Genomic DNA, 24,379 nt, shown 5'->3' on the forward strand with positions numbered 1-24,379 from the left:
CCTCTCTCCTCCTCCTCTTCCTCCTCAAACAAGGCCATCAGTCTCCCGTGCTCTCTCTCTCTCTCTCTCTCTGTGCACTTCATCCCTCCAACTCTCCCCCCCTCTCTCTCTCTCTCTCTCTCTCTCTCCCTCTCTCTCTCTTTAACAGGTTCTGTAGAGTTCCCAATCAAATGCTCACTTCATTAGCCATTTTTCTTTCTCCCCTTGTTTGCCCTCGAAAATGAAGAATGACAGAAACACAGGCAGGCAGGTGCGCATGCATGCACGCACGCACACACACACGCACGCACACACACACACACACACACACACACACACACACACACACACACACACACACACACACACACACACACACACACACACACACACACACAAGCGCACACATCCACGCACGCACAAACACAAACAACCAGAGTATATCTAGCTTTACATAATGAGAGAGCTGTCACGTCTGATTAGTTTCTGTGGCACAGTGCCACACGGTGGTCAACGAGAGAGGAGGAGGAGAGGAGAGGAGAGGAGAGGAGAGGAGAGGAGAGGAGAGGAGAGGAGAGGATAAAAGCTAAATCCACCCCACTAGAGGTCCAAAGCAGTGCCCATGGGAGACAGCAGGGTGGAGAAGAGGACTACAGATCCCAGGAGACAGCAGGGTGGAGAAGAGGACTACAGATCCCAGGAGACAGCAGGGTGGAGAAGAGGACTACAGATCCCAGGAGACAGCAGGGTGGAGAAGAGGACTACAGATCCCAGGAGACAGCAGGGTGGAGAAGAGGACTACAGATCCCAGGAGACAGCAGGGTGGAGGAGATGACTACAGATCCCAGGAGACAGCAGGGTGGAGAAGAGGACTACAGATCCCAGGAGACAGCAGGGTGGAGAAGAGGACTACAGATCCCAAGAGACAGCAGGGTGGAGAAGAGGACTACAGATCCCAGGAGACAGCAGGGTGGAGGAGATGACTACAGATCCCAGGAGACAGCAGGGTGGAGAAGAGGACTACAGATCCCAGGAGACAGCAGGGTGGAGAAGAGGACTACAGATCCCAAGAGACAGCAGGGTGGAGAAGAGGACTACAGATCCCAGGAGACAGCAGGGTGGAGAAGAGGACTACAGATCCCAGGAGACAGCAGGGTGGATAAGAGGACTACAGATCCCAGGAGACAGCAGGGTGGAGAAGAGGACTACAGATCCCAGGAGACAGCAGGGCGGAGGAGATGACTACAGATCCCAAGAGACAGCAGGGTGGAGAAGAGGACTACAGATCCCAGGAGACAGCAGGGTGGAGAAGAGGACTACAGATCCCAGGAGACAGCAGGGCGGAGGAGAGGACTACAAATCCCAGGAGACAGCAGGGTGGAGAAGAGGACTACAGATCCCAGGAGACAGCAGGGTGGAGAAGAGGACTACATCTCCCAGGAGACAGCAGGGCGGAGGAGAGGACTACAGATCCCAGGAGACAGCAGGGCGGAGAAGAGGACTACAGATCCCAGGAGACAGCAGGGTCACATGCACAGTGGGAGGCTCCCCGCAACTGTGTGTGTGTGTGTGTGTGTGTGTGTGTGTGTGTGTGTGTGTGTGTGTGTGTGTGTGTGTGTGTGTGTGTGTGTGTGTGTGTGTGTGTGTGTGTGTGTGTGTGTGTGTGTGTGTGTACCTCTCTTGTGTACCTCTCTCTCTGTCTCTCGCAGACAGACAGACAGACATCAGCCTTTGGACTTTAGCCATATTCTTTATACTTTGTGAGCGGTGAATATAACTGCTCCAGTGACGTGTGCCTCTATGTACGTATGTCTGTGTTGTCTGACGATCCCCTGGGGTTATTCTGTATGCCCCTGTGCTTCTTCTCTGTTGCCTGTCTTTTCTCCCCGTCCTGATTATTGTTAACCAGGCCCGCTAAATCTCTCTTGGAAGAGTGAAATTTCAGCCAAGATCAGAAACCCCAACCTTTGTAAATTCACCTTAAAGATGTAAAACCATGGAAACCTTTAAACCCAGAGACTCAACTCTATGGAAAATAGAGTTCTAAAGAACCTGAACGATTTTGGACACGGAAACAAAGGACTTAAAGTTACTTTTTATCTTTTAAGTTCAGATTCGGAGCGTTACGGTTGCAAAGAGATCGAGGAGAGATATTCTCCACAAAGTTTCAAGATGCTCTGAATAATGTCACAACAATTGCACAAACATTTATACCAAAAAGATGTCCAACGCAGTATCAGCCAACAGTTGTCACATTTCAATAGGTTGAAATGTCATCTCATAGAGAGAGGTGTCATCTGGCAACAGTTGGTCTGAAGCCTGTTTTTGACTTCAGTCACGTCGGATCCTTGATTAAACGTGCCCAATCCAGTTTTTTGTCTTTTTATCACTGTGATGAGAGGTTATTGTGTTGTTGTTCTCATCTTTAAGGCCATTATGTTGTTTTTCCCTCGTTGTGATGCCATGTGTTTTCCTTCAGAAAGGTCATTTGGCGTGTTATCATCTTCCATAAGTGGCAATCTGCAGTGGGTGACAGCTGATAGTAGACTCGGTAATTTAGTAAACATGCAAACATTTGCAGAACATAATACATGGTATTACATGGTACTATATCAAAGAGCCACCCGTCGACTTCTTTAATATACGCCAACCTTCCCCGTGTTTCTTCACTAGTCCCATCCAGAAGTATACACAGTTTGCTGCTACAGAGCCGAGGTTGAAAACTGTTGTTCCCTGATGTCATCATCGCTATAGAGCGTCACAGTCCCGCCCCCTTTCATGACGACGCCAGGCCCAGGAAATGATTCCCAATGCATTTTTCCCATTGACAATTTACAGTATTTATTTAAAAACGGTTACGCCGCGGACAAAGCCAACTCTAGTCGTGACAAATCATGGCGACAAACGCAATATTTTGGACCAAACGAATAATTACAAAGAAGAAAAACAACAAAAAAAGTGTTTGAACCTGCCGTTTTCTTCTTCTTTCTAATTCTTTGTTTGGCCCAAAAAATTGTGTTGGTTGTCATGATTTGTCTCGAGTTGGCTTTGTACGAGGCTTAAAAGGTCTTTAAATAAATACTTTTTGAAAAGTCTATGAGGAAAATGAACGGGGAATCATTTCCTGGGCACTGGTAGGGGGCGGGACTGCAACGCTCTATAGGCACACATGTATCAGTAAGCAGGAACTGGGGATGGCAATGAAGGACCTGGAGGAGAGCTGGCGTGGCATTGTGAAATCTATGTTCTCGACCGCTGTCGAAAAATGATGACGAGTCCCGACTATAAGTGCATGGCTTGACGTGTGTTTAGGGTTAGAGACAAGAGGCTCCATTTTCATCACCGCTAAACCCCTTATCCCTAAACTTCTTTGCCTTTTTTTACTATTTTGAAAAACATGTTTGAATAGTTCAACTAAGCCAATCTACATTGACACGCTGTGAGCTTGTAGTCTACAAGCTCACAACGTTTTAACTATTCAAAAATGTTTTGCAAAATAGTAAAAAAATAAAAGGCAAAGAAGTTTAGGGATAAGGGGCTTAGCGGTGACGAAAATGGAGCCCAAGGTTCGTAATGCGGCGAGTCAGACCAAAACGCTGTCGGACTAATGACACAGCACTCTAATAAACTCTTTTTAAGGTCAAATTCACACTATAGTCCCCGGGTGTGTACTCGGGACCACTTGGCAGATGTTGTGGTATAGTGTGAATGCTGCGTATACCGTTCCCCGGGAGCGTATCACCCAACCGTTCCTAGGACCACATGGAGGTAGTCTCACATGTACTCGGATACGGATCGATGCAAGGTTTTCACATTGCATTGAATACAGTTCAATGAAGTGTATACTCGGGTGTCGGACGAATCAAGGCCAATGAGAATCATGACCGGCGGGGACCAGGCAGGCAATCGTATTCGGAAAAAAAAAAGTTTGAATCAAAGGGACTCAGTTTGAATCTGCCCTGAATTGAACCCATGCCTGCCTGCCTCGAGTCCTCGTGCTCCTGGGGGGCCTATACTTTGGCACTTTGGCACTCAACTTGCACAATCTTTCCGTGTGTACACTCATCCCTTTTCGAATGAATCCTCTATATTATATCAACTTGTTTCGTATAAACCGTAAAGTATAAATACATTCACTTATACATCCCCGCTTGCCTTTCGAGAATGCCTGCAGCACAGATCTTTGCATATACCTTCCACTTCTCTGCGTGTCCCTAGCCTAACCCTCCCTCTCCCTACACACAGCCTCCAGTTCAGATTTCCTTCCACCAAACTAAACCCCATCATCTTTATTCAATATGGCCTCTGGTAAGACGGCTTAGCTTGTCAGAAAACTTCCATGGTAAATTCACTCTATCTGGCCTCCCTCTCTCCCCCCTCTCTCCCCCTCTCTCCCCCTCTCTCTCTCTCTCTCTCTCTCTCTCTCTATCTGGCCTCCCTCTCCCCCCCCCCTCTCTCTCTCTCTGGCCTCCCCCCTCTCTCTATCTGGCCTCCCTCTCTCCCCCTCTCTCTCTCTCTCTCTCTCTGGCCTCCCCCCCCCCCCCTCTCTCTCTCTATCTGGCCTCCCTCTCTCCCCCTCTCTCTCTCTCTGGCCTCCCCCCCCCCCCTCTCTCTCTCTATCTGGCCTCCCTCTCTCCCCCTCTCTCTCTCTCTCTCTCTATCTGGCCTCCCTCTCTCCCCCCCTCTCTCCCTCTCTCTCTCTATCTCTCTCTCTCTCTATCTGGCCTCCCTCTCCCCCCCCCCCTCTCTCTCTCTCTATCTGGCCTCCCCCTCTCTCTCTCTCTCTCTATCTGGCCTCCCCCCCTCTCTCCCCCCCCCCTCTCTCTCTGCACTCACTATATCTGCTGTAAACACAGTGGCCGCTTGGCGGAACACTGAAATGAAGTGTGGGAATAATATCCGACATAATTTTGTCGACCAACTCCATCTCCATTAAATGCAGTGGAGAATCGCCTATATGTACACAGTGAAAACATATATATATTAGAATTAACGCAAATTGAACCCGTATTCGGGTCAATTTGTCAGAGTTAAATTGACACTTAGGTACACCTTATGCTATGGTAGCCTACTTAGCATCCACTCTCCCACTCGTGCCCGCAACATTTCCTTCCTAGTAACTCCAGGGAGCTGTACTGTGATAGTGGAGATAATGGAAATGGAATACACCGTTTTCTACAATTACATCGTGAATAAGCATAATTCCCTTGACTGTCTGAGTACAGTCTGTGAGAAAGATATATAATATTAGCCGAGAGAGAGAGAGAGAGAGAGAGAGAGAAAGAGAGAGAGAGAGAGCCTCTTGGAGGGATAGGGTATCTCTGTGGTGATTTGTCAGTGTGGATTAAATGTCAGTTTTGGAAATATGCTGTTCCACCTGAACTCTTCAGGGAGTGTGCGTGCGTGCGTGCGTGCGTGTGTGCGCGCGCGTATGCGTGTGTGCGCGTGCGTGCGTGCGCGCATTGGAAATTGCGTGAGGCAACAGTCTGGGAACGCGAGACTGTGTGTGTGTGTGTGTGTGTGTGTGTGTGTGTGTGTACAATTGCGATGCGTGCATGCATGGGTGGGTGTGTATGTGACAGAGAGAGACAAACACAGACACAACATCAATAATACATAAAAGAGTCAGTTGTTTCAGTTCTTGAGTTATTGTGGGAACATTATCTGCTTTGTTTTGAAGTACTTCAGCATTTGTTTAAGGTTAATGGTAAGTATACCACAATTAAGAATCAAGTAATTCAGCGTTGTCTCTTGGGGATGAAATTATATTATTATTATTATAATTTACTATTTAGGACTTTAGCAGACGCTCTTAATCCAGTGCGATTTACATTAAGCAAGAACAAAAAGCATGGAAATTCATCAATAATCATTAATCATATACATAAGCTAAGAACGTAACAGTGGAATATCTATATAATGAAACTATATGCATATATACTTTATAGTGCTATATATGTCTACATAAAATGCTATAAGTCTACATACAATGCTATCTAAATTACATAAATTGAGTCTTTGCATATGCCTGTAAGGTCGACGGGGCTATGGCAAGTGCTACGGGCCATGATGGAGTCTGAAGAGGTGGGTTTTCAGACTACGGTGGAAGATTGGGAGTGAGGCTGCAGTTCTGATTAAATGGGAAGTGCATTCCATAGTTTTGGAGCCAGAAGGGAGACACGTTTAGGACGTGTGGAGCGTTGTCCCAGCTGTTTTTAGTGAAGGTACTTCCAGCTTCCCTGCGTTGGCTGATCTGAGCGCGCGGGAGGGTTTGGAGGGTTCGATCAGACTTGCAAGATGTGGGGGAGCCATGCCCTTTGGTTGCTTTGAATGCCAGCATTAGAGTTTTGTATTCTGTGCGGGCAGCGACCGGATTATTAAAATAAACTCACTATTATGTGTTATACTTAGAAGTAACTGGTTGCCTTTTTGTAAATAGTTCCTGTTGTAGGCCTATACAAGTTCCATTCACACTGTAAATGTGTCTCTGCACACTGCTGAGTTGTCCTTTTTATTTCTTCTTTTTGGTGCTGTGAAAAGTGGCCGACTAGCATTGAATGAGATTGACAAATACAGAACAATACGTTTCAGACAGGAAACACTCACGTCAAAGTAGATTCACCATTTATTGCAACAAATGGTATAGTTATAAACTTGGCGTTAAAGGCTCCGCGCTCTGGGAGATATTCTCTGAATTGTGTCGAAGCAGCATGCTATGTAAAAACCAGAGAGCATTAGCACAAAAACCCATGGGTATACAAGAACAGCACATATCAAGACAGTTAACTTGAATCATGAAAACTTGAAGTATAGCCTACGACTTGAATGCATTTTAACGTTAAAGCCATGAATCAGATTAAAGCTATATCCACATTGAATTCTATAGCTTACGTAACGCTCTAAAGGTGGTTGCACACCGGCCACGTTTTTCGGAAAACCGATGGAGAAACGCCGCTAAAAATCCGAATTCGCATCCGATTCGCACCCGGTGTGTGGAGACCTTAAAGGACCACTTCGCCACTATTCAACCTAGTCTGTGTGTTTTTAATCATTAGCATATATGCTAAAATGCGCCCGTTTATTATCATTGGTGTTCTGTAGCTCCGTGGGCGCACTTCCAAAGCTGTCCACCATGTACGTATTTGTCCAAAAATGACGTAGGTGGTGGACACTCGGTAGGTTTCCGGAAACTACAGGGACAATGGACAGGTAGGCTTGCCGTAGCTAGCCTAGCCGCGAAGGACACCCCTGTCTACTCAACAACAAACGAAAACAACGAGTCAGTATGGCTGCTCCAGGGGATTTTTCCCTTACACATAATGGCAGAATCTGCGTTAGGGTCGTTATATGAACCAGAAATATACGGAGGAAGAAATGCAGTGACGGGGACAAGAGCAGCTGCTAGTTGCTGCATCTGGATGTGTGGACTGTTGCCTGCTGGAGCGACCTAGCTAGTAGCTTTCCCTGGTCCAGTGCGTCGCACATGCAAACCTTTCTGCCCAGGAAAAGTTTTTTTCTGCCCAGATAGTGTTTGTTGACTGTGTTACTGGGAACCTGCGTTCAGGATGCCTAAATGAACTGGAAGTTGCAACCGAAGCCCGATGGACGAAGAGGGACATTCAGATTGAAGTAAGTGTTCAATGTATTTACAGCTTATTTGTGTACGTGTGTGTCGCCACACCGTATTGTTTACATAAAGTGTCAGAGGCTAGGCACGGCTTCAGCCTACAACTTTTCGGTCCAAACATCTTCTATTCGTTCAACTATTCATTAATTCAATTCAAAACTGTATGGCATTCCATCTGAAGCAATGTTAGCCATGGGCTCGTATGTTTCAGGGCTAGCAATGTAAACATTCAAGTGTTATACCTGTGTCCATTAGGTCAGCCCAGATGGGTACAGAAGGCTGATGAAGCTGAAGATGTCTTTGATGGACTGATGGTGAGCCATACATACTCAACTCAAACTTTATACATAAAGCACATTACTGTATTTGCTGTATTTTGTTTGACCCCCTAGAAAACTAGATGACACGTCTCAAGGGAATATCATTTTCAATAAAGGTTCATATATTTATATATGCTTTTACAAAGACCAGTCAGTGGTCAACCAAAGTCCTGTAAAATGTAGTAAATATACTGTCATTTATACTATAGGCCTACTGTGTCTCACACAGACGGTTTCACACTGTAGTATTGAATTGTATCTGTAAATCACACTAGATGACGGTGAATTGACTTTTAACCTTTTGTAATATCTCAAAAGAAAAAAAAAGATCATTACTGCATCAAAAGTAATCAACAAACTATAAAACTGATGACAACATTGTACAAATTACACAAGCAAAGTGCCTTGCACTGAATAATAATAAAACTATTTGTATCGCACCTTTCATGACATGCAATGCAGCTCAAAGTGCTTTACAGAGCAATGGTGAAAAAAAAAACGCAAGGCATAAAACATTGAAATGGCAGTAATGCAATAGTGAGGACATGAATAAATCTAAAAGCAAGAGTGTATAAGGTGGTCTTGAGCTGTGCTTTAAAATGTCTAGAGACTGCCTGTCAAAGGTACAGTGGGAGTTTGTTCCACGCCGTGTCGCCGTCGGCCCGTAGAAGCTGAAAACTGCTTCACTGTGTTTTTTTGTTGCCATTTGTTAGGCACATCGAGCAAGCCAGCTGTGAGGACCTGAGGGGGTGGTTTGGGACATATCTAGGCAGGCAGTCATGTAGGTCGGAAGGTCACAGATGCAGACCAATAATTGTAAAATCAATCCTAAAAACAACCGGAAGCCAATGCCGTGACACTCTTAGTTTTAGTTAAAACTCTGGCTGCCGCAAGTTGTAATCTGTCAGTAGTTTTCTTTGGCAGTCCAGAATAAAGTGCATTGCAGTAATCAAGCCCAGAAAAAACAACGGCGTGGATCAGTGTTTTTGCATCATCTAATGACTGACAGGCTCTGATTCATACAATATTTGTAAAGGTGAAAAAGGCAATCTTGGTAATGTGATTGTGTGAATTAAAATTCAATTCAGAATAATGACCCCCAAGTTATGTACTGTACTGTTACTTTCTACAGTCAGGTTGCCAAGTCTGCTTATTATTATGATTGATATGTGATACTCAGTTGTAGCCTACCTACTAATTTGATCAGTAAAGAAACATACTGTACATAGCCTACACACTCAATCGTCCATTCCAGTAATCCTTGAGTGCTTTCACCATTACTGACTCTACGTCTTCTCTCACCACAGCATGTGCGTCTGCTCCTGTCCTGTCTCGGCCAGAAGCAGCTCCAGTGATGTGTCATCATGCAGAAAGCCTGAAAAACCACCTGCCTCAGTGACCTCTGACTATAGAACATCTAGTTTGTTAGTTTCCAGTAGACCCCTGTTTTTATATATATCTGTAGATTTATGTAAATCAGTACTATTAAAAGATAGTTGATTTGATGACAAGTTTGTTTTATTTTATCTCATGTAGGCGTATGGTATTTATACATTTTGACCAATTCCTAATACTCATTCACATCTGAATGCAAACAAGACCACAATGGAAATAAGTGAATAAGTGAATGTGTTTTATTGTACTGTAACATAAGGTTTAAAAAACAAGGCCACACAGGCAAAGTCTGTCCTCTACTCAGATTACAAAAATCAGACAGTGTGCAAGAATCCCAGAAGAAAAAGTATCAATATTGCTATATAGAAATACTCTGTTACAAGTAAAAGTCCAGAATTTAAAATGTACTTCAGTAAAAGCACGACAATATTGGTAAAGGCTTAGGAGTAGTACATTGATTTATCAATCCAGATTGTGTACAACAGCAACATACAAAGTAAATTGTATCTATATAATATACTGTATACTTCATGGGAGTTCCTTGAAAGCCACTTCTTCATCTCTTGAGTCGAAGACAGCCACCGAGACCTCAGCTCCTGCATCAAATAAAGTATTATGCAATTATGGGCCTATCTGACCAATCATGATACAATATGGTAAACAATATAAGGTTTTTCATTTTTGCAAAAATGTTGACAAATAGCAAATGTATACAAGCTCGCAGCACGGCACCAAGTGACGCACTGAGCTTGTATATCTGCTATTTTTGAATAGCCAATGCTAATACAGATGCTTTCCCGGTTGTAAATGCTTTTATGTTTGGTTTGTAGTTTGAAGCTTGATATGGAAAAATGTAGCTCTGGTCCATAGCCTTCTGCAGGGCTATGGACCAGAGCTAGGAAAAATGGTGGTGTTTATGTGGAGGGTGTTCCAGTTACAAACAGCAAAAAAGGTCTTTAGCTGTAAGCATCAGAGACACTCGGCATGTCAAATTCATTTATAGACATCACAACAACAACCACGTGTAACAACAACCATGTATTTTGAAAGGAAATGCATGTGGTCGTAGCTTTAGTTTATTACGACATACCTCTGTTCTGCTTCGATGATGATGATCCGGTCAATTCTTCCATTAGATTGCGGTCGAACTGGAAGATATCTGCGGTGGTGAAATGTTCACTGCACACCCAAAGTGGTCCGAGTACAGTACAGAGTAAAGCTGGATGATTGCATCTGTATTTTCGTCATAACGAGTTCTAAAAACAAAGCCAGCCAGTGGCATCTCGAGTCCGACGCACGTTCGAACTGACTACTATTACCGCTACTTACTTACTACCAGAGACTATGCTACTAACTACTATACCACCACTACTGCTGTTACTATTACTACCGCTAAATATTAGCTATTATTACTTCTATCGCTTGCAACTCCAAACAACAACACGAGAAACTTTCAGCTTCCTGGGTGCCTGGGGCTGCCTGTCTGTCTGTCGCGCAATGCACTGTGGGTAATGTAGGAAATGAGCGCACCGTTCCTCGGCTCGTTACATGAGCCGTTGTCAGCCACTATATCGCCAAATGAAAATATTTATATTTTTTTCATGAACGGATATCATACTAAAGCATGACAAATGCCATGTTATAGTGGCGAACTGATCCTTTAAGGCCCCTTTTCCACCGGTTGGTTCCCAATGGGAACCGGTTCAGTTCTTTTTGGTTCTTAGTCCATGAGCCATTTTCAAAAAACGTTATTCCAACCAGTTCCTTTCCCCTCCATCAGGCGCCCCGGCGGGCCAGGGGGAGGCAAGTCATACCTTTTCAACTGCATTTTTATCGTAGGCCTTGGCAACTCTAGGTCTTCCATTGAATTGTGGGGTTGCCTGGGAGTCCCACTTAATTTAATTTTTTGTGATGTTTTTTATTGTCTTATTTAAAGGTATATTCAGTGATTTGACTTAATCTAAATATCACTTATTTTTTCTTTTTTTCTGGATAATCCTCCCTACTATAGAGTGTGCTGACCATATAAGGAGTTCCTCCCTGTCCCCAGTGAGCCCCTGGGGTCAAAAAACCCTAGTTTCAGTTTTGGTGGCGGGTGGCAAAGCCTTCATCCAATCAGGATGAGAGGGGCCTTCCTCCAATCATGATCGAGTGGGGGCGGGCCTTGGTGCACATGCTGTTGGCCTGTTGCACTTCCCCCCACTGTAGAGCGTGCATGTGCACATCTTGTTACCGGGGCGGACTGGGTGGTTTTCCAAATCACTCAAATCACTGAATGCTCCTTTAAATTTTCTTGCTTTTTAAAATCTTTTATCTCATATGGTCTTTGACTGCCTCTGTCTTATTGTACTTAGAGCAGGCATTTCATTTTGCAAAGCAATTTGTAAACAAGAGACAAATAGAGTGTCTCTATTTTTTATTTTTTAAACTATTAAACAGAAATAAACACAGAAATCAATACATCGTTTTAACTTTAAGAAATCTAGGAATCATCAATAGTAATATGCATTTTAAAACAAATACAAAAACGTTATACAACAATACCCAAAGATATTTCAAAATACTGAAAATATTGGTTTGACATGTCTAGAGAATAAGGCCAATTTCTCATTTTCTGTGCGTATTGGTAATCTCTTTTTACTTTATTCGTTTATTTAGTCGGGACAATGTATATTAATGAACATTACATTAAAAATGCAGTGTAAATATACCAGATTTAGCAAAACATGCTAATTTCCATCTGCAGTCCCCAGACATCGAACATCAAACAATACAAACAGGGCTGACATACAGGACATAGCATACAAATACCTAGTACATTTCAAACGTATTAAGACTAGTACGAATACAAAATAAGAAAAGATTAAACTATTATTAGGGTAGGTTTACTCTAATAAGCTCTCTAATACACACGGCTCTCTTCTTCAAAGACCCAGATTGCAGAAATACAGTGAATTTTAGGTGTCTTGGTGATACAATTAAGTATGGATAAATATGGATAAAAGAACAGAAGTCTGTAATTTGCCCTATACCTAAAATAATTCCACATAACATGTTCACATCGGACACATGTAAATAAATGTTCTCAATACACAATGTTTTTAAAACTAGCACAAAAATTGTTAAAGGTACAAATGCTGCTGAACAAGAACGGAAGTAGAAGCGTGAAGAATGAACAGAATAGAATTTTGCAGACCATTTGAAACCCTGGCTTTTTCACACCCAGCACACCTGGTGATGTCTGATGCAAACGTCCAAGATTTGTTGCGTCCAAAATCGGTTGCTTCAAAAACTAGCCTATACATTCCTAACAACGGATCTGAGGATGCATGCTGAAGTCCCGATCAATGCGCCCCTGCTTTCGGGTGAGTCCTGGGTTCTTGGACCAGTGGCCTCTGTCTTTGGCCTTGTAGCGTGTTTTCACTGACATTGAATCCCAGACTGGGTATTCCTCTTGGGTCACTGTGTCGCTTTCTTTTTCCAGGTCTACCAGGAGCTGCAGGGCATCCAGGTGGACAGCAAGGTCATCTTTTGGCTGGTGCCGCTTTGGAGCGGCCCCTCTCCTCCTGGTCTCATCTTGAGGCTGGAGCACAGCAGTAAGCAAGTCCTTGTAGAGTTGCCTGCTGGTCTCCTTCTGCAAAAGCAGCTCAGGGTCCCCCCCCTTCCTCAGCCTATGCACCAGGTAGTGGACCAGTGTTCCCTTGTACAACCTGGCCAGCACCAGAAATGAAAGGTTAGACACATCATTCAGATCATCAGCAAAACAAGAAAAAAATAGATTAGGTGTATCACCATGTTTGTTTGAATATCTCTTGACAACCTTTTATTTTTTTTAGGGGCGCTAGCCCCTCCTATTCCCAGCTTTCCAGGTTTGTGTGAACACAAACATTGGCTTGTGATTGGCTGATCACCCCATAGCGATGATTTGATTGGCTGAGCAAAGTACATATTGCAGCTAAAAGTGAGGGCAGAAAAGTGAAGACGGAAAAGTGAGGACGCAAATTGTGATTGGCCAGAATGAGTTGATGTATTGAGATAAGAGCGCCCCTCACTTCACACAGATGTGATTTTTTTCAAGTGCTACAGAATAAGGCATCCAAATATTATAATTGAAATATTATTGCAATGTTCAAAGAAAATCCCAGAATATTATTATATTTGTCAATATCGTGCAGCTCTAGGCTCTACTCCTTATGATAGGTTGCTTGTACTGTAACTTGAAGCTTATTTTATGGCTGCTCTCATTCCACAATCTACACCATTAAGGAAAGGAATGAAACGGCATGACCTCAATCTAGGAGCCTCTCAAACTGTATTGACAAGGCCCATTGGTTGATACAGTTAACCCATTTTGGGCGGGAACCCCTTTTGGTGTTAGCATTATGTTATGCTTTTGCTATTGAAAAATAGCAGATCTACAAGCTCATAGTGTGCCACCGAGTGGCGCGCTACGAGCTTGTAGGTCTGCTATTTTTTGAAAAATCGAAGAACGACTGACATAGAAACATAGCTTTCTCAGAAAACTGTCAGGATGTAGAAGACATTTTTTGAATCTGATCTTAAGGAAAGGAATGAAACGGCATGACCTCAATCTAGGAGCCTCTCAAACGTTATTGACATTAAGGCCCATTGGTTGATACAGTTAATACAACAAGGCCCATTGGTTGATACAGTTAATACAACAAGGCCCATTGGTTGATACAGTTAATACAACAAGGCCCATTGGTTGATACAGTTAACACAACAAGGCCCATTGGTTGATACAGTTAATACAACAACATCCTCAGTGTTCATTTAACTGTACAGTGTAACATAGTCACAGTGTTGTTTTCGTCGACTAAAACTAAGACGAAAAATGTTCGTCGACTACCTTTTTTCACCAACAAAAACTAATGGAAACTAAATTAAACTAAGCTACGATGACTAAAACTAAGACTAAATATACTGACAATTTCGTAGACAAATAGAAACTAGACTAAAATGTTAGGAAGGGACTAGTGGACAAGAGATCCAGTATAAGTCATTTTACACTTGGTTGCATGCTGAAAATAGCCGATCTACAAGCTACAAGGCCCGCCAAAATACATTTTAGTCGACTAAATCAACTGTAGATTTAGTCGACTAAAACTAGACTAACACTAAGACATTCCAGGTGACTAAAATGTGACTAAAACTAAATGAAGTTTCAGTCCAAAGACTATGACTAAACTAAAATCGAAATTTGCTGCCAAAAACAACACTGCATAGTGGGATAGTCCTGTAAAGATGCCTTACCATGCAATGTGAGGCTCTTGTAGAGGAAAACATAACAGCTGGTTGAGGTGAATGCTGTCTTTGAAGCAGATCTGCCATTCGTTGTAGGCATGAGTTACATCAAACTCCTGTTTGGGCTGTTCATGTATGTCCATTTGTATCTCCCCCGTTACATCTACAACACATGAACACACAAACACACACAACCGTTTTGAGTTGCCAAAGCCAAAGGTGTACTACTGCTTGGAAAGGATAAGCAAAAGGTTTTTTTGGAGACTCAACCATAGCTGTTTTAGCTGTACTATATGACATAATCAAAGCAAAATGGGCTTCAAGTAAGTTATTCAACAAAAACAGAACATGTTGCATAATACTGATTAAAGAACATTTGTCACAGAAATTGTGCTATATCATTATCATGTATGTGATTAACAAAAATGTAAGCTACCTTGTACAAGTAATTACATGTTTTTGTATTTATGCACGTACAGCAGGCCTAGTTCTCTTGCAAAAGCCAAAATTAATAACTTACTGTTTATTTAAAAAGGACTATAAATGTGAAAAATACGTTATGTTTAACCTAGAAAAAAGTCGGAGGTCACTGTGTGCACAGATACGTTGTGGCATTTTGCCACTGCATATTGAAACAGGAAGATATAGGGGTGTTGTTGAGGAGGACAGGATATGTGAATACTGTGATCTGAATGAGGTGGAGAACGAAACCCACTTTATTTTATTTTGTCTTCTGTATCATGATCTGAGAGAAGTATTGTTTGAAAAAGTCCACAATCCTGATCTGAACTTGGTGGAGTGCGAGAGTGAGGCAGTGGTTGAGTTTCTTTTTCACCATGTTTTTGCCGTCTCAGAGTATCTGTATAGGACATGGGATAGGAGGCGAAGGGTGACGTATAACTAAATTGTATTATGGACATATGGCTGTTGTTATTGAATGTTATTGTTTTGTTTTTGTTTTGTTTTGCTGTTTTTGAATTGCTGTGTCTGATAATCCCATGTGGGATGGGTCAATTTGTCTGGACACGAAAATAAAATATTCATTCATTCCTTCATTCATTCTTGCACCTACCTCGTTGGAGCCGTTGCCCAGCCACCATCCCAAGCAGCAGAGCCTGAACGACCTTCTCATCGGGGGGAGGACTGCTGTGCTGCAACCAGTAGCAAGTGACGGCGACTGGCAGGCGCAGGTTGGACGGGACTCCACTCAAAGTGTTGTGGCTCACCCCAAGCGTCTCCAAAAAGACCCGTTCAAGAACGGGCTGCTCAGCCTGTTAATGCAGGAGTGAACAGCAAGGTTAATAGTATTCGGGTTTTTTTTGTTTTTTGTTTTTTTACGTTTAGTTTGAATTGGTTAATGTGAGTTTGCTAGTCTATTTTCTCCTTTGTTTTGTTTTTAAGGCTTAATTTTAGTTTTCAGTTTTAGGTTGCATTCGGATTAGATGGGGAAAGATTTAAAGGACCACTTCACCACTTTTCAACCTATCTTCATATAATAGGTCCTCACTAATAATCATGATAAAATGGCACGATTATTTTCTACTCAGTCTGTGTCTCATAGGAGGGCTGTGTGCAGTTCAGAAACCGTCTTCCAGTGACATCATCATTAGGCAGACTTTTTTTTTACAAAAATGTTTAGATTTTCATTATCGTGAGAACGATGGCTTCCATTTTCGCATTGCAACTTTTCAGGACTAGAAAGCCTGCAGTTTATATTAGCTTGTATTCCCCATCGATGATGTCACTGGAAGATGGTTTCTGACCTGCCCACAGCCCTCCTATGAGACACAGACAGAGTAGGAAAACAATGCGCCGTTTTTTCATGATTATTAGTGAGGACCTATTATATGAAGATAGGTTGAAAAGTGGTGAAGTGGTCCTTTAACAATGTCAGAACAAAGCTGACAGAGCAAAAATAGCAAATCTACAGGATCTGCTATTCTTGCTATTGACTTTATTAGCTCTATTAGCTCAGTGGTTAAATAACCAGAGCAGGATAATGACAGAAGGTAGAAGTAACTATGCATTTAACATTTTTTTCCCTGCATTCTGTTAGTTTTAGTTAGGCAAAGTACTGTATAATAACAGTACTGGTAAACAGATAAAGCGCACAAATGTGTTGCATGTGCACATTGATTGATTGATTGATTGATTGAAATATTTATTAACAGTTTGCAGAATTACAGTACATTTCAAGCACAAACTCAATACAAAGGCTGTTAACTGTGAGTGGACGACCCAATTAAGCATTACACTTGTTTACAAGAGGGTCCACCATGTTCAATTCATCAAAACATTTAGAGACGTACAAATAGACACTTCTATATAGACAAAGAACAGAACAGGAATTCATCATAATGGAGGTAAAAAGGGGAAAGAAACATATACAGTGAGGGGAAAAAAGGGGGGGGGGCCGTGGGGGGGATTCAGATTTTTACGGGGGCCAGTTTCGAATTGCAGCCGTCCGTAGGTGCCCTTTGAGATCGGTTTTGAAGGAGTCAAGGGATTCGCATGTCTTAATGACTGTTGGTAGGGCGTTCCACATTTTGGTGGCATAGGAGCTAGTTTGCTAGTTTATTTTCTCTTTTGTTTTGTTTTTTAGGCTTAATTTTAGTTTTGGTTTTAGGTTGCATTCATGGATTAGATGGGGAAAGATTTAACAATGTCAGAACAAATCTACAGGATCTGCTATTCTTGCTATTTACTTTATTAGCTCTATTAGCTGGATAATGACAGAAGGTAGAAGTAACTATGCATTTAACATTTTTCCCTGCATTCTGTTAGTTTTAGTTAGGCAAAGTACTGTATAATAACAGTACTGGTAAACAGATAAAGCGCACAAATGTGTTGCATGTGCACATAATACATGTATGCATTGTAAACAACAAATACGTCAATAAAGCATGTACTGTTGGAATTTAACCCATTCTGGGCGAGAACCCCTTTTGGTGTTTTAAACATTATGTTATAATATAGCTATTGAAAAATAGCAGATCTACAAGCAAGCTTGTAGGTCTGCTATTTTTGAAAAAGCGTCAAAATGCGGCACAAATCTTTGAATATATATTCTTTTAGAAGACTTTTTTTGACGTCAGGTCAAAAAGGGTTAACATGCTATCTTACCTGATGCAGTAAGTCAAGTGTAATGTTTAATTTTGATTTGATCGGTCGGACCATGATCTTGGACAGCCGTGTTCCATCTCTGTCCCACTCCTCCACTCCGGGTCCAGTCTCACGACCCGACAACAGCCCGTACATCACCTGTCGGATAGGCCGAGAAGTGATATTGGCACTTGGCAGGTAGGCGCGGTCCACCTGGCAGGGCTGGGACAGTCTTCCGAGCAGCAGCACGTCCAGAATGTCGGAGGTCAGCCGGCCTTGGGTCAAAGGAAGGCGAGCCCAGTCGGGGACTATGCCCACCGCCTCCGGTTCCAGATCCGGCGCCGTGCCGTCGTGGAAGAACCGGAGAAGGCAGGTCGGAGGGAACTGGTACTCCTTCATTCCCAGAGTCAAGGCCTGCAGGACCTCAGCCTCTCTCTGTCTGCTCAAGCCACCCATTAGCCCCAACGCCGCCTTCAGAGCATCATCGGGACTCTGGAAGTCCTTCAGCCATCGCACTATCCCGTCAAAGCGGCTCATGGTCCCCTTTCCCGGTGAGCTGTATTCTGCCCAGCGCAACGAGATGCCCATTTCACGCAGCTTGACGTAGTCGTTGCCAGCCAGTGCAGCCATGAGAGGCAGGAATTGGAGTTTAATATTGAAATGGACGCAGAAGCTGGACGTGGCGTAGTATTTGCATGGAATATAGCTCTGTCCCGCCATGCTCTGTGACACCGCGTCCCACTTGAAGTGCGAGATTGGCAGAAACCCCCCAGGGAGGTCAAAGACATAGAAGTCACTGTCGTTGCTCAATACCGGGCACTTCCACTCTCTCGCCAAGGAGGCGATTTGGCTGTCGGCCTCTCCGAAGCACTGTGCGAACGGCACCTTCAGGTTGGTCAGGGTTTGCTTGAGCACCAACTTAACCATGGTCGGCAGGATGTTCTCGTTTCCACCCGTAGCTGCGATCTGGGCTTTCCTGATCCTGTCTTCGGCTCGTTTCATCAGGGTGTCATGTTTCTTATCGGAGCAGTCCGTCCCTCCGTCCAGTACTACGTACGGTTTAATCCCACAGTCTCTCAGAGCCTTGACAAACTTTGTAATAAGGTCCTCAAATGCGTCATACTCTCCACCATGGTTTTGGTCCAAGCCAGCGTTATGATAGAGCAAATGATACAAGTTACAGCCGTCAATAACAAGCTTACTGTTACTGAAATCTCTATTTCTAAATATCTGACTGTTGTTCTCAATAAAGGTGAATAAGCCCTGGACACCCATCGTGAGTTCAGATTCTGTGCCTTGTGATAAAGGGAACATGAGTGATGTATTTATAGCAAGTAGAGTTTTCTTTTCCTCAAGTTTCATTTTCCTTACTGATGTCGTGAATAGGAAAATAGGCTAAAATAAAGTGCACAGACTCCTAAGTTTCATTTTCCTTACTGATGTCATGAATAGGAAAATAGGCTAAAATAAAGTGCACAGACTCCTAAGTTTCATTTTCCTTACTGATGTCGTGAATTAGGCTAAAATAAAGTGGACCGGGTCAGGGGATCTTAGTATAATCTTATCTGACAGAAGGAATTGACTGTAAAGAAACACGTTTTTTCAGTTTTTTGATGTTTGTTTCTGATCAAATATTAAATATATTATTATTATTTAATTTGTTTCCATATATTTTTGCGGCTTTCACCTTAATTTTTATCTAACTATAAATGCACCACGCGTGTGTGTGTGTGCGTGTGTGTGTGTGTGTGTGTGTGTGTGTGTGTGTGTGTGTGTGTGTGTGTGTGTGTGTGCGTGTGTGTGTGCGCGCGTGCGTGCGTGCGTGCGTGCGTGCGTAACTCGACAACTCTTTGCCCCACCGATTTCAAATTTGACACAAGCGTTCCACACCACAACAGCGAGTGTAGTGACCAGCCTTGAGTCGGTGGCATGCACCATTGTCCAGAAACACCACAAAAGGCTCTGGTCAGGCTCTGCCAGTGGACCTAATGAGGCCAAGTCCCCTAACCTGTGCAATTTCCAGCCTCTGCCTCAAACAATTGATTGCCATGGCAACCCCACACCTGCCAATTGATTAATTAACCAGTCCACTTTCCACAGTCAGTTTGCAGCCTTCAGACACAGGCAGACAGACAGACACAGAGATCTCCATGTGAGAAATGGGTGCTATGACAATTGACAACGGGTATTGCCTATAGAGATCTCCATATACAGTATGGGGACAAAAGGGACACAGACAGATAAAACAGGTGCTATGACAACGGGTATTATTAGGTACCCAAGTTACATCGTTCCCAAGTAGGCCGGTGGCCAGCAGGCACGTACAGGTCTAGTTTTTTGAGGGGCGCTAGCCCCTCCTATACACAGGTTTAATGTTTGTCTTTAATTCAATGTTTGTTGTAAATGCCATTGACAATGAAGGGAAAATGTACGTCATAATGTGCCTCATTACGTCATATTGTCTCTTTATTGTTTTAATGTTTAATGTTTGTGTTTGGACCGTTTGTTTTACATCACCATTACATCACCTAATCAACATGAATTAGACTTTAATATATTAGCGCCCCTCACTTTACACGGGTGTGATTTTTTAATAGAGGGATATGTATATAGGCAGTAGGCTGACAGGAAATGGGGAGAGATGGGGGGGTGATCATGCAGTAAAGGCCGTCGGGATCGGGAGTCGAACCCGCGGCACACTGCCAGACTGGATTACCAGCCAATAATAATAATAACCAGTAAGACGCCCTGAGGGTGAGAAGGGCAAATAGCTTCTATACTGCACAGTTAAAAAGCAGGAGTTCAACTATACATCTATGGTGGTGTCCATGAGGTCAGGTTACTGGCCGGGTCTATATAATGCAGATCTAGGTGATCCAGTCTTCTCCATGACACGCGCCATATATGGAGCGTGTCACGTACAATGTTTGTTCTGAAATAAACACTTGTGGTCCACTCAATTCCTATTATTGATCAGATTATACTAAGATCCCGGCAAAACGTGTCGATACAATCAGAAATTGAAGCATTGTCCTGATCTTGTGTATGTGCTAGAAAATTGGAAAAATGAAAAAAAAACAGAAAAAATTAGTTTTTTTCAAATCCAATTCCTACTGTTGATCAGGTTATGCCAAAAATCCAAGGTTCGGTCCGAAAATTGAAGCATGGTCCTGATTTATTTTGTGGGCTAGAATATTAGAAAGGTGAACAAATATTTGATATTTGTTCAGAAACAAACATCAAAAAACAGAAAAAACTTGTTTCTTTACAGTCAATTCCTTCTGTCAGATAAGATTATACTAATATCACCTGACCTGCACAGACTCCTAAGTTTCATTTTCCTTACTGATGTTGTAAATAGGTAAATAGGCTCAAATAAAGTGCACAGACTCCTAAGTTTCATTTTCCTTACTGATGGCATGAATAGGTAAATATAGGCTAAAACAAAGTGCACAGACTGGTTGTCTTTTCGTTTAGGGTGTGGCGAGATAAGGCTTTATACGTTGTTGATGATAAGAGGTAGGAATGTAATAAACTAGCTATATGGGGACTTCACATTCGACACACGTGTAACACCCCCCCCCCCCGCAGGGAGTGCAGTGCCCGGTATCGAGTCGGTCGGAACCACGGTTCTCCAGAACCACCACAAACCACCTTCCACCACAAACCACCACAAATCACCTTCTCAGAACGCGTTGCAGAGCGACGCGTTCTGAGCTTGTAGACCGGCTATTTTCAGCTTGCAACCAAGTGTTAAATTACTTATACTGGATCCCTTGTCCACTAGTCCCCATCCTAGCATTTTAGTCTAGTTAGTTTTAGTCATCATAGCTTAGTCCTCATTTAGTTTCCATTTAGTTTTCCTCAGTGAAAAAAGGTAGTCGACGGACGTTTTTCCTCTTAGTTTAAGTCGACGAAATCAACACTGCCCCTACAGGGTCCTCAGATTAACTACAGGGTGTGACAGGAACTTTATTTATTTTTTACATGAACCAGTTCAACCCTATAGCATCTCTATTCTGAGCGGAACATTAGCCGAAAGTAGCAGATCTACAAGCTCACAGCGCCTCGCAATGTGAGGCGTTGTGAACTGGTAGATCTGCTATTTTCCGACAAAGACATTTGGTGTAGAACAAAATCTTTGTAAACTGCGCCTCCCTCCTCCAGCTCTGTGATCCTTCCATTAGAAATGGATTCCATCTGTCCGTGAAAAATGACTCTTCAATAATTCACACACTGAACTTCCGTATTATTTTTCCTCATATCTTTGCTGCCAGGCAGAAACCTTGTATCTCCCCATTTTGTTTGATTTAGTTTTTTTGTATATAAATTAATGTCCTAGTTCACACTTCATCAGCCAGTATAGAGCGTTGCAGTCCCGCCCCCTACCAGGGACCAGGAAATGATTCCCCGTTCATTTTCCTCATAGACATTTCAAAACGTATTTATTTAAAGACCTTTTAAGCCTCGTACAAAGCCAACTGGAGTTGTGAGAAATCATGACAACAAACACAATTCGGGCCGAACAAATAATTAGAAAGAAGAAGAAAACGGAATGTTAGAACACTTTTTTTTTTTTTTTTTTTCTTTGTAATTATTTGTTCGGCCCAAAATATTGTGTTTATTGTCATGATTTGTCACGACTCGAGTTGGCTTTGTACGTCGCTTATAAGGTCTATAAATGAATACGTTTTGAAATGTCTATGAGGAAAATGAACAGGGAATCATTTCCTGGTCCCTGGTAGGGGGCGGGACTGCGACGCTCTATGACAATGGCGTGCAAAAGTAGTTAAAATAGCAGATCTACAAGTTTGCCCGAGCGGCGATGATTGAACAATAATACAATAATACATTAAAAGCATTAACAAACAGCCTGTGACTAAATAATAATGACATTGGATGCATTTGGAACAGTGAAAACTAACAGTTTGTTTCCACCTGACCAGTGATGATATACTGCATATAAACACATCATTAGAATTATAGATGAATTATTATAGTGTTAAACATAATAATAGTAAACATACAATAAACAGACAATAGTGCTTTTGAATATGTGTTTATTCACTGATTGAGTAATAGTACCATGCAGTATCACTGTTACATGTACACTCTATACAGTATAAAGTAATGGTACTGGTATCAGTGTTACATGTACACTATATAAAGTAATGGTACTGGTATCAGTGTTACATGTACACTATATAAAGTAATGGTACTGGTATCAGTGTTACATGTACACTATACAAAGTAATGGTACTGGTATCAGTGTTACATGTACACTCTATAAAGTAATGGTACTGGTATCAGAGTTACATGTACACTATATAAAGTAATGGTACTGGTATCAGTGTTACATGTACACTATATAAAGTAATGGTACTGGTATCAGTGTTACATGTACACTATACAAAGTAATGGTACTGGTATCAGTGTTACATGTACACTCTATAAAGTAATGGTACTGGTATCAGAGTTACATGTACACTCTATAAAGTAATGGTACTGGTATCAGTGTTACATGTACACTCTATAAAGTAATGGTACTGGTATCAGTGTTACATGTACACTCTATAAAGTAATGGTACTGGTATCAGTGTTACATGTACACTCTATAAAGTAATGGTACTGGTATCAGTGTTACATGTACACTCTATAAAGTAATGGTACTGGTATCAGTGTTACATGGACACTCTATAAAGTAATGGTACCAGTATCAGTGTTACATGTACACTCTATAAAGTAATGGTACTGGTATCATTGTTACATGTACACTCTATAAAGTAATGGTACTGGTATCAGTGTTACATGTACACTCTATAAAGTAATGGTACTGGTATCAGAGTTACATGTACACTCTATAAAGTAATGGTACTGGTATCAGTGTTACATGTACACTCTATAAAGTAATGGTACTGGTATCAGTGTTACATGTACACTCTATAAAGTAATGGTACTGGTGTCAGTGTTACATGTACACTCTATAAAGTAATGGTACTGGTATCAGTGTTACATGTACACTCTATAAAGTAATGGTACTGGTATCAGTGTTACATGGACACTCTATAAAGTAATGGTACCAGTATCAGTGTTACATGTACACTCTATAAAGTAATGGTACTGGTATCATTGTTACATGTACACTCTATAAAGTAATGGTACTGGTATCAGTGTTACATGTACACTCTATAAAGTAATGGTACTGGTATCAGAGTTACATGTACACTCTATAAAGTAATGGTACTGGTATCAGTGTTACATGTACACTCTATAAAGTAATGGTACTGGTATCAGTGTTACATGTACACTCTATAAAGTAATGGTACTGGTATCAGTGTTACATGGAATAGACCAGAACACCACTCCATGTGCTGTAGTTCTCTGAGCTATCCCAGAGCCTGTACCCAGAAGGTAGTCTCATGTCAACGGTGTCTCCCTCCTCCAGCTCTAGGATCATTCCATTAGAAATGGATTCGACCGATCCATGATTGTTGTATCCCTCGTTCCACATGAGACGCTGACCATTTTTATACATTGTGATAACCACATGCTCTGATGAACTACCATAGTGAGCTGCAGTGAACCTGAAGTTATAAAGTCCTTTAACAGGAGATATGAAGATTCCTATGTAGAGAACATGTGCACGCACGCACGCACGCACGCACACACACACACACACACACACACACAC

The sequence above is a fragment of the Electrona antarctica genome, assembly GCF_951216825.1.
Source record: "Electrona antarctica genome assembly, chromosome: 4".
NCBI classification, from domain to species: domain Eukaryota; kingdom Metazoa; phylum Chordata; class Actinopteri; order Myctophiformes; family Myctophidae; genus Electrona; species Electrona antarctica.